The sequence below is a fragment of the Myxocyprinus asiaticus genome, chromosome 29 (assembly GCF_019703515.2).
Source record: "Myxocyprinus asiaticus isolate MX2 ecotype Aquarium Trade chromosome 29, UBuf_Myxa_2, whole genome shotgun sequence".
NCBI lineage: Eukaryota > Metazoa > Chordata > Actinopteri > Cypriniformes > Catostomidae > Myxocyprinus > Myxocyprinus asiaticus.
In genome coordinates this window covers 24357364-24372254 of record NC_059372.1, presented here as the reverse complement: position 1 = coordinate 24372254, position 14891 = coordinate 24357364, and the positions used below count along the sequence as shown (strand labels likewise).

Genomic DNA, 14891 nt, shown 5'->3' with positions numbered 1-14891 from the left:
CCCCTCCCTTGAGGGGAAGACGTGTGCTCTTGACTTCCAGTAGTGTTCACAGACTGTGATCCCTGGATGACTTTCCTCTTTAGCCCTGTGGCAGTTGAGTTTGTGGAGAAACTCGCTGCCGGCTCATTAAGTGCGTTAATGAGGCCCTGTACTGAGGTAGGTGCTCCACATGTGCTGGTTCCCCCGAAGGCAACCCCATGTGATATTTTCCTCAAAATCGTTTCCCTGTCAGTAAACTGCGTCTTCCTTTGGCAGGGGCCCCTCTGCCCCCGGTCGCCATGCTTTGTAGAAACTCCTCCCCCTTTGGGTAGGACCAACTATGGGACCTCTCCATATGACATACTTCCGACAAGGCTCGGTAAGACCATGTAACGTATTTCCACTCAAAATACCCCGCCCCCCCCTTTTTTTGGGTGGGGTGTGGTCTCCGCGGTGTCTTCCCCTTGGCAGTGACACCCCCCCGATGTAGACACTTAGGGATCCCAATCAGTTAACAAATTCCACTCTTTTGGGGGAGAAAAGAGAAGGAAAAGAGGCCTCGGTTGGGCTAGCCTGTCCACCTATTCGTTGGGCAGTCGACTTGTTCCTGAAGGACTGTTCGATGCTCATAAAGAACGTTGGGGGAGGTTACGTGGCGGTCTCGTGCGCTGGCTACGAGGCACACAGCAGTCTGCCCGTCACACACCGGCAGTTCACGTAAAACAGTTCAGTTAGTTGTGGCGTTTTGAATAGGGACCCCTAGTGTCACTACATCGACACAACGTCGAGTGAGTGACAGATAGGGAACGTCATGGTTACTTTCGTTACCTCCATTCCCTGATGGAAGGAAGGAGACTTTGTGTCCCTCTTGCCACAATGCTGAACTACCTGCTGAAATGGCCGGGACCTTATCTCGGCTCCTCAGCACAAAACCTGAATGAGTGGTTGCATACCAGCTCCTTTTATACCCATATGTCTGGGGGAGTTGCATGCAAATTCCACTTGCCAATTTTGATTGGCCTTTAAAAAAAAAAATCAGAGGTGTTTGGGGCTCCCAAGAGTGACCCCTAGTGTCACTACATCGACACAACGTCTCTTTCCCTCCATCAGGGAATGGAGGTTACGAAAGTAACCATGACGTTTTATGTGCCAAATAAAAAAATCACGCAGGCTTTGAGTGACATGAGAGATGAGAGAATTTTAATAATTGTGTGGACTATCTCTTTATTTCCTGTAGATGAGACTCTAAGATGCTGAATGTTTTTAAACACTTCGAGATTTTGTAGAGTGAGTGATTGATTCTTTCCTGTGATAAGAGTCTATGCTCCAGAGATGAATGGGAACTCAGTGGAAATCTAGCTGGATTTTTTTTTATTTCTTTACTCTGTGAGCTAGTCATAGTTCATAGAAGTAGGCTCTGTGCTATTAACAACATCCACAGGAGAGCATGCCTGATCTTTTGCATACATGCACTCTTGTGTACAGTATGTGTTTGTGTGTGTATTGGGTAGAGTTTCAAGGAGAAGGGGGGAGAGAGCTGTCATTCTTAATCAGTCCAGACTGTCTCTGTGTGTCTCTTACATGCAACTGTCTGACTAAATATAGCACTGATGTGACAAGCTATTCCCTTACTCTTACATTTCTAAATGGAAACCCATCTAAATCACATGGGGGAAAAAAAGCACATATTGAAAGCAACGTGGTCACGGCAGGCGAAGATTTGCAAAAATAAAACCCTGAGCACATTTCCAACCCCCCAGGTACATGAAAAAGCTCTTTCATGAAGAATACACCCTGGTTAAGTCCTGTCTATTATAAGTTACATATTCTAGTCAGGGAATTAAAATGTCCTTGTAAACATTTCTGCTGGTTTAATCCATATCTAATATGCATAATGAGAATCTATGCATAATGGCTGTTATCAGATTGACAGTGAGGGGGAACAACACTGCTTAGATAAGTCATCATGTGTAATACACACATATATTTTCTATCTTTGTGGGGAATTTCCATTGACTTCTGTTGTTATTTTACTGTGCTAGTGACAATTTTTGTCTCCTAACCCCTACCCCTAAACCTGACCTGCACAGAAATCTGTTTACATTTTAGATTTTCCTTAAAACACTATTTAGAATGTTTAGTAGCCTGTTTTGTTGGGGAACTTTGGCAGGTCCCCACAAGCTGAAGTTTTACTATCCACGTGTTCACCGCATTGTAGGCACACCCTGACCCACACACACCTTTCCACAATCAACCAAACGCTATTTGCAATGGTGGCAATTTTTAATTACAAGGGAGCTTTAGAGTAACTCTTGTTTGTCCTGAGAAGGATGAGGGACTTAACTCAGTTTATTTATGCATCTGTGTTTTTGGATTTTAGACTAACCAGAAAGACTAAACTCCCACAAGTCCTAAAAATTTGATTATGCACTATTTTTGCAGTTTGAGGGCTGTAGCTTAATGGAGTCACAGTGTTTTATCAATGTTTTCTACAATTATTTTGTTAAAGGAACAGCATTTAAATTTATAGAGAGCATTAGTGAAGAACCATAGTCAGCATTTGTCTAACATCCTCCTACATCTGTAATGGGCAATAACTCACTTGTTTAATCCTTTTGCACTTTCTTTTGATAACACTACATTAAAATAAATAAATAAAAAAAAGCTACAGTAAAATACTTTACAAGATGTCTTCAGTAAGATTTTTTTTACTCATCAGGACTAACTGAGAGAGATTAAAAATAATGTTTCTCTGTGTGTAAGGTTTTATGAGGAAAATGGTTTGATAACCATACAAAATAATGTCTTAATGAAAATCTTGAGGGTTAGTTTTAGGGCTGGTGGTAGAAAATATCATTAGCTAAGTATAAAATAACCAAATGGAAAGTCCCCACCATGTTAAAAAACAAGTGTGTGTGTGTGTGTGTGTGTGTGTGTGTGGGCATGTTTATGTGGTTTAGGAGGACAATTTTTTAGGTTACGAACTGGTAATTACTAGGGTATTATGCTATAAATGTGGTTTATGAGGACATTTCTAGTGTCCCCATAATTTAAATAGCTTAAAAAACATACTTTTAAATAGCTTAAAAAACATACTAAACGATGTTTTATTGAAAATGTAAAAATGCAAAAAGGTTTCTGTGAGGGTTAGGTTTAGGGGTAGGGTTAGGGTTAGGGAATAGAATCTATAGTTCGTACAGTATAAAAATCATTATGTCTATGGAAAGTCCTCATAATGATAGGTAGACCAACATACCAGTGTGTGTGTGTGTGTGTGTGTGTGTGTGTGTGTGTGTGTGTGTGTGTGTGTGTGTGCTTATATATGTACCCATATCCACATCCCTCTTTTCTGCAGGCGTGAAGGAACAGCATTCTGAATTCAACAGACACCAACTCACACTGAGATCTCTTTAGGTGTGGAATTGTTAAAGTCATGAAAAATGATGACAGCCTGGGGGAGCTCAGCACGTTTACCAAAGTTGGTTACCATGCACACATTAAAATATTAGACTCAAACATGCTATGCTCATTCACTACATGTACAACTTACCCCCTTATCAAACTGAAGTTGTCCATTTGGGTTTATTTAATCAAAATACATTCAGGGCAGCAGAGGCGCTATGGGACATTCTGATAGCAAGATGTATGTCAGATTAATGTGCCACATATTAAAACTCAGTCCAAGCTCAGTTATAGTGGTTCTAACATAGCTAGTCCACTCATTAGAGGACATTTTCTGTACCCACTGTATGGATTGGAATCATAAGTAATTTAATGATTTTGGTTCAGATTCAGATTCAACTCTAAATTGCGCCGTAGTTGTGAGTGAGAGTCCCCGAGCCGCTGAGGTTTGCGTCAGGAAGGGCATTCGGCGTAAAACCTGTGCCAAGTCAAATATGCGGATCACAGATGGTCGACTGTGGCGACCCCTAATGGGAGTAGCCGAAAGATAAAGAAGAAGTTCTGACATACTAAACAAACAAACAAACAAACAAAAAAACTATATTTTGTAACTCATTTTAATATCAAATGAACAGTGGAAGCTGGTGCTTTTCAGAAGTGGGAAGCACAGTCTGCAATGTTGCACCCAAAAGATAATCAAGCGGTGCAATTTCTTAAAAAAATTATTAACTAAGCTTAAAACTGTTTTGCAAACAGAAAAAAAAGAAAAACAAAACAAAAAAAAACATAGGCAAAACATCTTTCATTTATGAAAGCTAAAATAAATGTTTCGTCAGATTGAAAATAAGTGCGTGTGTACCTCCGAGCCGACAGCGGTGCTTTTACATTTCATACGCTGTTAATTACTTAAAAAATGAAGCCATTACCCTTACTTAATTTAATTTGAAAAAGTTTTTACAAACAATTTAATTTCGTTCATTGAGCCAACATAATTTAGATAAACTACATTTTCTTTTGTTGGTCCAACTTTATTTATTTTATTAATCATTAGTATATGCCAGTTGAACAAGTGTAAGGACAGTGAAACTGTCAATTTGATAAAAATGTATACCTTGAATGCACTGTGATTTGCTTTGGATAAAAGCATCTGCCAAATGCATAAATGTAAATGCTTATGGAGCTAGGCAGCACTGAAATCAAACATCTCTTGAATGTGAAACTCTATCCTCAAACTAAGCACAAGCGCCAGTCGTCACCACAATGGTAACCCCCAAAACTCCAGCCTAACAGACACTCTTTTTAAATACCAATATAACAGAACATTAAACATTATTTCCTTCCTTCCTATTCTCATTTTGCAACAACAAAAAATGCATTAAAAATAACACTTTATTTCAAAATGTGTTCACCCCATCCAGTCCCATGCGAAGACAGAAAAATCCCATGCCCAGTTTCATCAATGCTAAAAAAAAGTATTTATGTAGTCCCAACTCAAATAGATTAAGTAAACTTAAATTTTACATATTTAATCAGTTAGAATGCAATGAAATTTGTGTTCTGACAAAATGTTCTACAATTGTGTTGCTTTAGTTCACTTTAAGTAAACTGAACAACCTGCAAAAATCCTTTTTTTGAGTGATCAGTTTCAATTATTGGGCGCAAGTTATTGATCTTTTGTGACGTTGATTTAAATGGTACAGGTATCTGCCATTGACTCCCAATGAAGCAGTAGCACTCTATGGACTGTGCATCCACTGACTTTTATGGATAATTTCCATAGAAGGAAAGAATCTGAATTTTGATGGAATGACGTTGAAGTGCTGGGGTTTCTTAAAATAATTTCTACCACCGAATTCTACCACAGTAGACTATTTTGAGGTAGAAAAGAAACTTAGAGGGGGCAGCACTGGACACGTGAAGTTCATCCAACGCCTCTGGGTACAAAACCTTTCAAATCGCAAGGATGTTGTTGCTGCTTCTAGCCTTGCCACATTGAGAAACATCACTGATAGTAGTAGAGGTCTTAATATCAGTGTTTTTTTTTAAAATTTTTTTATCTGTAATATTACAGCATCCTTCTATTGTAAGGCTATGACCTGACATATTAGTCTTCTTTTGATTGGTCCACTTAGAGCAGATTTACTCCTGACAGTTCAAAAGAGGTTTTTTATAAAACAGTTCATTTAAATCTCAGAATTAGCAGAAGAATGTGTTTTTAAATGGTGATTGTTGTCCAGATTAAGGAATTAGGAGTTAATCTGAGATTATGTTGTTGTTTGTGTGTTTATCAGGGCAGCTAGGGGCAGGTGATGTACAGCCATTACCCATCTGTGTCCTCAATGTCAGGTCATTCGGGTTCTCTTCCTCCAAGCCAGAGAGAGATATAGAAATAGAGGCTTTAAAATGCTGGAAATTGTGGTTTTGGTTCATGGGTTCATCAGACCACCTCACCTAAAACCACATTCTCTCTTTCTTTCTATCAGGCAGAGAGAGGTAATGAGTCATGGTGCATACTTTAGAACAGTGGTGCTCAACTGGTTTTGTTTCGTAACCCAGATTTTACTCCCAACACAGTACCAGAATTGTTTATTGTACAGATGTAATCAAAAATGTCCTTAAAGGGATAGTTCACCCCAAAATGAAAATTCTCTCATCGTTTACTCACCCTCATGCCACCGCAGATGTGTATGACTTTCTATCTTCAGTAGAACACAAAGATTTTTAGAAGAATATCTCAGCTGTGTAGGTCCATACAATGCACATAAAGGCAGCATAAACAACTCCAGTGTTTAAATAAATAAAGTATTTTAAATAAAGTCATTTATACTATAAATCTCCACTTTTACTTTCACTTTTACATTCTGTTTTCCCCCTGTTTTTTGGCAATTCACATTCTTCATGCATAACGCCACCTTCTGATTGGGCTGTCAAAGATTTTATATAAAAAAAAAAAAAAAAAAGATGAAATATTGATCTGTTTCTTACCCACACCTATCATAGTGCTTCATATTATATGGATTTAAACACTGGAGTCATATAGATTACTTTTATGCTGCCTTTATGTGATTCAAAGTTCTGGCCACCATTCACTTGCATTGTATGGACATACAAAGATGATATATTCTTCAAAAAATATTTGTTTGTGTTCTGCAGAAAAAAGAAAGTCATACATCTTGGATGGCATGAGGGTGAGTAAATGATGAGAGAACTATACCTTTAAATCAAACATTGAAATTGATTTAATTTCTCTTGAATTTTGATGGTTTCATGTTCTCGGCCAATAATTCACTGCACAAAGCACATTGTGGTCGGCACAGACTATGTTTATCCTCGCCGCAAGTAAAGCCATATTTAACATAGTCTGGGTCATATTTTCTTTCACCTTGCATAGTTTTGTTCATGGTTTTCGAGGATGAGGGAATGTCACGGCACCTGTCTAATTTGACAAGCTTACAGATGAATTTTTTCAGTGGTTTAGTCCATCTTGCCTTATTCTTGTGAATTATCCTAATGCAGTACAAAAGATCAATGAGATCAAATGGAGAAGCTGAAAGCCAGACAGCATTTTTATTTAGAAATTCTAAGTTCATTTTACTGCAGATGTTCCCAGTTGATTGGAACTGAATAGGCTGACCAGCAGATTGATGAATAGCTGTGATTGATGCCACCATGTTGCTTTGGGAGGGATTTACAACATGGACTGATATGTACAAGCCTCTTTGCTAAAGCAAAATCAATATTTACAGATAATTAAGTACTTGGGCTGACTGCACCTGCTCATTTGGCAGGTGGAGCCCAACATAAATAGGCGTCCTCTTTCCTCAGTTTCCATGCCAGTGGGACCTTCAAACTCTGTGCATTTCTAGAGGTCATTTCCTGGTCACACAATGTCAGACCTCACAAGTTACATCATTCTACCCTGAGAGGATGAAGACATGTCATTGCGTCATGTGATACCCATGTCATTCTGCACCTCTACAACAACCATACATTACTGTACATGACCCCAGTGGGAGATGCAATACTATGATTTAAAATGAAAAGCCATCATCAGACTTGCCTAACAGCTGGATCATGCAAATTGTACAGAGGTGAGATGCATTGTCTATGAGGGAATGTGTTTAAAGCTAAGAGATGAGGTCAGTGACAGCATTTGTGATCCTGTTGTGTAAATGTTTTGAACATGACTCAATTTGGCTCTAATGGAGCTGGCGCGAATCTGTGTAATGTTTTCTTCACAAATGCATAAGGGAACTGGGGACGGACGGTTGGGGGGTGAGGGATGCTGGGGGGGATTTTGGTTTAGTATGCATGCTGATGAGTTTGTGGCTGTGACGATTTGATATTTGTGCATGTAACCCCCCCCCACACCCACACACACACACTCCCTTGTGCTTAAGTTTGACTTGTCACATTAGTATTCATATATTCCAAGACATTTTGGATTATTATTTGAATAGATTCAAGTTCTTGGGGATATCCAGGCACGTACTCCAGGAGGCTTTTAGTAAGCCTTTAGTTCGTCAGAACAGCACAATGTATTAGTATATATATTCACAATACATATGTATATATATATATATATATATATATATATATATATATATATATATATATATATATATATATATATATATATATATATATATATATATATATATATATATGAATATAATTAAATTATATGAAATATTATTTATTGTATATAGCTATTAAGCAATATCACACGAGCAAGAGTGCGATATGGCCCTACATCAGATTTAGGGCCATATAGCATGATTGCGAGTGTGATATTGCTTATATACAACAGTTCAATGAACAAGTAAATTTTTAAAAAATTAGGCAAAACTGAATACAGTCATAAAAACGCATTTGTGCATGGAACTACTTTCTTACGTGACGGATCAGAATCTGCCGTTGCTGGTTCAAACCAAATGATGCGTCCAAGCCTCCGTTAGTAATTCAGAAATGTCACTTCAGAAATAGTATCACGGCTTGTGCTGCTTCTAACAAGTTATTGGATAAACAAGGATGGATGTGTGTGTGTGTGTGTGTGTGTGAGAGAGAGAGAGAGAGAGAGAGAGGTAAAAATGAGAGGCACAGAGAGATGTGCGATCACCTGTTGCCACTCCCAAGCAGAGATGCTGTCAGCTTTCTGAAGATCAGATTTCTCAGTGGTAAAATAGCCATCCAAGCGGGGGAATTCCTCTCTATTTCGTGGTAGCCGGTGCGCAAGAGTCATTCACTATAGAAACCGCAATGTCCTCCGCCATTTTAAACAGTATGTATCCAATGTGGAAACTCTGGTAAGAGGTAAGCGCCTTGAGTTCTGTAATCAATCAGTCTGTTGTGTCTCTCAGCTGTGATGAGCCGTAATGCTGAAATTGTTCGTTTAAAGCTATTTGCTAGCTTTAGTAGTGTAGTGGCGATCACGGAGCGCTTTTGTATGTAAACAGTGGCTGATGCAGATTCACTTCACGTCACCAAATGGCTCATATTGCACACAAAAATGATCTTTTGCCACCACCTGCTAGCTAATATATATAATGTAAAAAAAAAAACAAAGATAAACAGTAGATCTTAACACATGCACTGCTCTTACACTTTAGTTTAGAACGGCACGAACACAAGCGGAGTGGTACACACACAGTGATGCGTCCGAGTGCTGATGGTGTCAGATCATCAGTGCTCATGGAACGTCTCTCGTCCAATCAGATTCGAGGACCTGAACTAACGGTTGTATATAATATAATATACAGGTATATACTGCACATACATATTTCCAATTTTATTATTTGTTTATGACATATATTCTAAAATGTAAAAAAAAAAACATGCATAAACATAAATATATATGTTTTACATTGTCGTATGATTTCTGAATGGGTGTCCTTGGCAACACATCATTCTCATTTAAATCAATAGATTTGGTGTTGCAATGAAGTTGCAATATAAATTGTAGTATGTCGGCATCCTAAATATTGGTTTGAGGTCTTGCGGTCCAGATGATTCAGTTTCCAGATTTTATGTGCCAAAAAGCAAAAAATCTTTAGCCTGAGTCATTTTGCTTTTGTAGTTTTGTCCCTTGTCCCCTACAGACAGATACTGACACAGGATCTATTTTATGGTAGAAAAACTACTTTTTTTCTGAGGCTGTTGTCTAGACTTACTACCCCATCCTGGTTTGAAGATCATTTTTGTGCAGATTTTGCAGCTCTCTGCCTCTCAGAGGACAGACAGAGATGCTGAACACCTGCATGGCCTCTATTAGAACCGGTTTAGCTTATCATGGAGAAAATCAGATCCTCTTCAAATACATGTAGCAAGACAGCTTCTGGCTAGTCTGAAAGAAAACAAACACTATGGGATTACACATTTAACCTGGGTTTGGACTAAAAAAAAAAAAAAAGAAAACTTACAATGCAGAAAAAACCAATGCTGTAGATTTGGTTGACCTTTTTACTGTTTTCTTTTGAAATGCATGGTACAGTTGGATTTTATAGCTCCCTCTTGCTAAGTTGTTACATAATGATGATGCTCTTCCATTGAAAACATTGAACTTTATTAAAATCTAATGCCCATTTCACACATGATCCGTTTGCAGTACGCATGCGGTGCATATGTGGTGCGAAAGCAGCACACGCTTGATTGTGCTTTCACATAAGATGTGTTTGCAGTGCGCAACTGATCCGTGGCTTCTGTATACCACAAATACAACAATGGGTATGTAGTTCGCCATTATTGTGATTTTAAACTTTTAAACATGGTACTTCTCTTACGTGAAAAGGTAGTATCACAAACGTTTTAAATTAAAACTCCATCCACACAAACAGCCAAGGAAACTGCCTCCCATGCCTTTTCTTTTGCATTTAAATCTTTATACAAGAAATCCTGCGGGTCATAGAGAATTTATGTTTTTCCACCTCCATGATGAGACGAGTGTCATCCATTATGTCTTGTTTTTCACCAGCCTGTCACATGAATGCCGCTTTCTGCTGAGATGCGAGTGTCTCCCCTCCTACACACTCAGTATAACATGCTGTTTAGTGTATTTCACATGAAAAAAAATTTAGATATACTTCTGATCGCATTTGTTATTTTTGCAACTCCTGGTAATAGTGTGATTTGGTTTTCTTTGCTTTACCCTGGGCTGAAAGTCATATGGTGACTGTGAAACAGTCAATCCATGTTCATTTTGACCACGAACAATGCGCTATCACTTTAATTCAACGCGTGCAGCACAGCAAAAATAGACTTGATGCGAAAATGATCGCTGTACTGCTGCTTCTGTGTGTTTTTGTTTCTTTGTACGCTGAAAAGTGTCATTAAATGTCTATATTTTGGAGGAAGCTGGGACCAGCTTGACAAACACAAAGACATTTAATGACACTTTTCAGCACAAAGAAACAAAAACAAGCACTGCTTTTCAGCCAGCTGTGTCAAATCATAAAAACACGGGGACAAAATTCGTACATCTCTCTCCCGTCTGCCACTGCCTCTTCTCCTTAAATACTCCCGCCTCCCCTCGCTGGAACGCGAGGCAGGTGTGGCGCGCAGGTGGAAGTCATTCACCACTTATCTTCCTGGCCTCGCTCTGCCCAGACGACGCTCGGCTCCACCCTGCTCACCACAATACTGCATACGGATCATGTGTGAAACGGGCGTAAGAGGTGGATTGTCCCGAAGAGCAATTTTACAACAGAAAATGAAATTTGGTAAGGATTCTCACTTTACATATCTTACTCTTCTAATATAAATTCTAAAATTCTTCAGTACAATTTTTAAAGGTATAGGTTACATATAAAGATACAATGTACAAGAATTTAAATAAAATCACAAAGTTATATACGTATATAAAAAGTTAGGAGACAGTAAAATTAGTATAGTTTTGTTTGATCCCAACATTTCTCTCTATAATTTATTTCATTTTGTCTCAGTTGCAAATTTGCAGATCAAACAAAACAATATAAGGTTTCTTTTGATAGAAAAAATATGCAGCTGATTTTTTTATTTATTTATTTTATTTTTTTAACAGAGACATTTTAGAGATGTAGGGATCAAAACTATCTTGTTTCTCTTCTCATGCATAATTTTTCAAAACTTGAAGATACTGAGATGTATAGAGATTTCTAGAGATTTCTTTTATGATTGGAATTTTTTTTTTTCTGTCATTAATTATGAGGCAGGCTTTTTTTTTTTTTTTTTTTTAAAACCAGATTGTAACTTAAGATGCATTGTCTTTTTATGTGCAGTATTCAACGTCTTATTCTGCTGCTTATATAAGCTCTAATAACAGTCCAGTTTAATGTGATCTCCTTCATTCTCTGAATGAGAACGAATCTGCACATGAACCACGTTTTTTCAAAGCCAGCAGATTATGCTCACTGATTACTACAATACATGTCTCTCGAAGGGTTAGAGATTTTCTTCTAATCTTGTGTTATCTCTGAGTTATGCTGTGGACAGCACTATTTTGCTGTCATAAAGTACACGTCTTGTAGATGTCTATTGCAGTAAGATGCGCTCTTTGTGGTTACCTGCTTTGTAGAAAAGACCAGCATTGCTGGTCAACAGTATATTGTGTTTTTGATGTTGGTTCCCCAACCAGGCTTCTAAATTAGCTTAAACGGCAAGTCTCCCTTGGACCAACTTTATAAAAATCTGATATATGGCAATACATGTAGAACACACACACGTTGGTGCAGCTATCCTTATGAGAACTCTCCATAGACATAATGATTTTTATATTGTACGAACTATAGTTTCTATCCCCTAACCCTAATCCTACCCCTAAACCTAACCCTCACAAAAAACTTACTGCATTTTTACATTTTCAAAAAAAATATTGTTTAGTATGTTTTGTTTTTAAGCGATTTGAATTATGAGATTTACTGAATTATTCCCCCCCCCCCCCCCCCACACCACACACACACACACACACACACACACACACACACACACACACACACACGTAACATACACTCACTGAGTACTTTATTAGGAACACTATGGTCCTAATAAAGTGCCCGACATGGTCTTCTTTTGCTGTTGTAGCCCATCTGCCTCAAATTTATTCTGAGATGCTATTCTGCTGACTACAATTATACAGAGGGGTTACCTGAGTTACCACAGCTTTTCTGTCAGCTCGAACCAGTCTGGCCTTTCTCTTCAAGGCGTTTCTGTCTGCAGAACTGCCACTCACTGGATGTTTTTTTTTTTTTTTTTTTTTTTTTTGGCACCATTCTGAGTAAACTCTAGACGGGCTGGTTTGAGTATTTCTGTAACCGCTGATCTCCTGGGATTTTCATGCACAACAGTCTCTAGAATTTATAGAATGGTGCCAAAAACAAAAAACATCCAGTGAGCGGCAGTTCTGCGGATGGAAATGCCTTGTTGATGAAAGAGGTCAACAGAGAATGGCCAGACTGGTTGGAACTGGCAAAGTCTACGGTAACTCAGATAACTGCTCTGTAAAACTGTGGTGAGAAAAATTGAGGGTTGGCGCTGTTTTGGCGGCACGAGGGGGACTTACACATTATTAGTCGGGTGGTTTTAATGTTGTGGCTGATCTGTCTATTATTTGTTTGTTCTTACAGTGTTACGTACCTCTCGATTGTTAGTATCTACAGTATATTGCCATTTTCCTAAATGTGACAATACGGGTTGCCATATACAGTACACTGCCATTTTGCACACTTACCATTCTTTCCATTTTATACAAGGTCTCATGGTCTACTACATGGTCTATATATATATATATATATATATATATATATATATATATATATATATATATATACCTCATTGCCAATTTGCACTTTACCATGTCTATTTATATACTACTGTTTGCACTTCTAGTTGGATGCTATCTGCATTTCATTGGCTTTGTTCCTGCACTCTCCACAATGACAAAGTTGAATGTAATCAAATCTAATCTATGGTATGTGTATGTATGTTCATTATTGACCATACTGCATGTGAGATTTCTATATGGGCTGGTCCACCAGCTACGCTATCACTAACCAGCATAAACCAGTAAATGGAAATTCATGCTGGTCTATGCTGGTATTTTCAGCAGGATGAGCTTACTTTACTCAGTTAGCGGCATTAACGTTGAAAGGAAAGGGCATTTGCGGGACAAAATCCACCTGCGTAATTTTACCACCCTCTGGAGTGTGTCAAAAGAGGGTTGATTGTATATGCTAGCTAAATTGTGCATAATAGTGGGACACTAACTAAATTGTAGAGTGGTCAAACTGTTCCAACATCAATTGGGACAAATGTCTCTGTAGGACCACCTTGAACGTCCCTTCAACACATCTGTGCTGTCACCCCTGCTGTGTAAGAAGCCTAGATGCTGTGTCAAGATAACATTTTGTATATTGAGTTCACATATTGTATTGGTAAGGAAATTATCACCCCGTTTCCGTGGTTCTGCACTCATCTAATCCACTTCCTTTGCATTAAGGGCTTTTAATGTTTTTTTGAATGGGTCCTTAAAAGTTACAAGGAAATAACACTTAAATATAGAGATAAAAGGGAAGTTTGTGTGAGGATGACAGTAGCAGGCAAAGGGGTATTTGTATTTAAAAAATCAGGTTAAAGGAGGATTACAGTTTTTTTTTATGGGATATGTGACATCACTTGTTAGTGATTTGGTTGCCTGAGCAACAGTCCACGATGGGGAGTCATGTGTTTAATTAAGGCAAAGCACGATAAATGCAAATTACAGCACCATCAGACATCAGCATTGATGGACAGCCCTCAGTGTTTGAGTGAGCGGGGGAGGGGACAAGCATTCGAGGGAGACAGACAGAGAGAGAGAGAGAGAGGGAGTATGTAAGAGTGTGAATGGGAGGGTGAAAGACACATAAAGAGAGAAGAGAGAGAAAAAGAGCAGAAGAGTAGGAGCAAGAGAATTGGGGATAGATAGTGGGAGGATCAGTGCATCTTGCAGGTGTGCATCTAGCAGGTGTGGTGACTGACTTGAAGAGCAGATCACCAGTACTCGGGTCTCTGCTGACACAACTAGAGAGGTGATCCAGCATCCATCTACGCACAGTGAGTAATCACACTTTATCTGTTTACAGGAATATAAAGTGTGACAGTTGTAAATAGGAATTTGGTGTGCTGGATTAGCAAGTTGGCAGGACACCCAGAGCAGCTGGCAGGTGTGCAGCAGATAAGTGGTGTCTTGTAGAATGGTGCTTTTTAAAGATAAGCAGATTGCTGATGAGACAAGCTTCACTTAGATTCATTAACACATATAGAGAGATACGGGGTGATTTTCTAGAGCAGCCCGCACAATTCTACTGGAGTGAGACAGAGATAAGTGGGTCTGTGCGCAAGTAACCGAGATTCGTTCTCGGCTCATCGTTCACAGTTAACCTCTTAAGGGGATGACCAACCAGTCTCTTTGGTGGTGCTACAATCCTTAGTGTCTTGGGACCCAGGAATTGACCTGTGAGCTTTTAGGGCTTTTTACTTTTTTTTTTATTAAAAGGATAGTT

At 38.6% G+C, this 14891-nt stretch overlaps 1 protein-coding gene across 7 annotated transcripts in view; it reads left to right on the top strand.

The window, feature by feature from the left end:
• The window catches only part of LOC127419683 (rap1 GTPase-activating protein 1-like), a 194618-nt gene that overhangs the window by 77520 nt on the left and 102207 nt on the right, over positions 1–14891 (top strand). For 2 of the 7 annotated variants that reach the window (XM_051661285.1, XM_051661284.1), the window contains exon 1: positions 14300–14442. The exons of the other annotated variants lie outside the window; for them this stretch is intronic. The gene's annotated coding sequence lies outside the window, so the exon portion shown is untranslated. Of the gene's footprint in view, positions 1–14299; positions 14443–14891 lie in introns of those variants that run through there. 7 annotated transcript variants of the gene reach the window in all.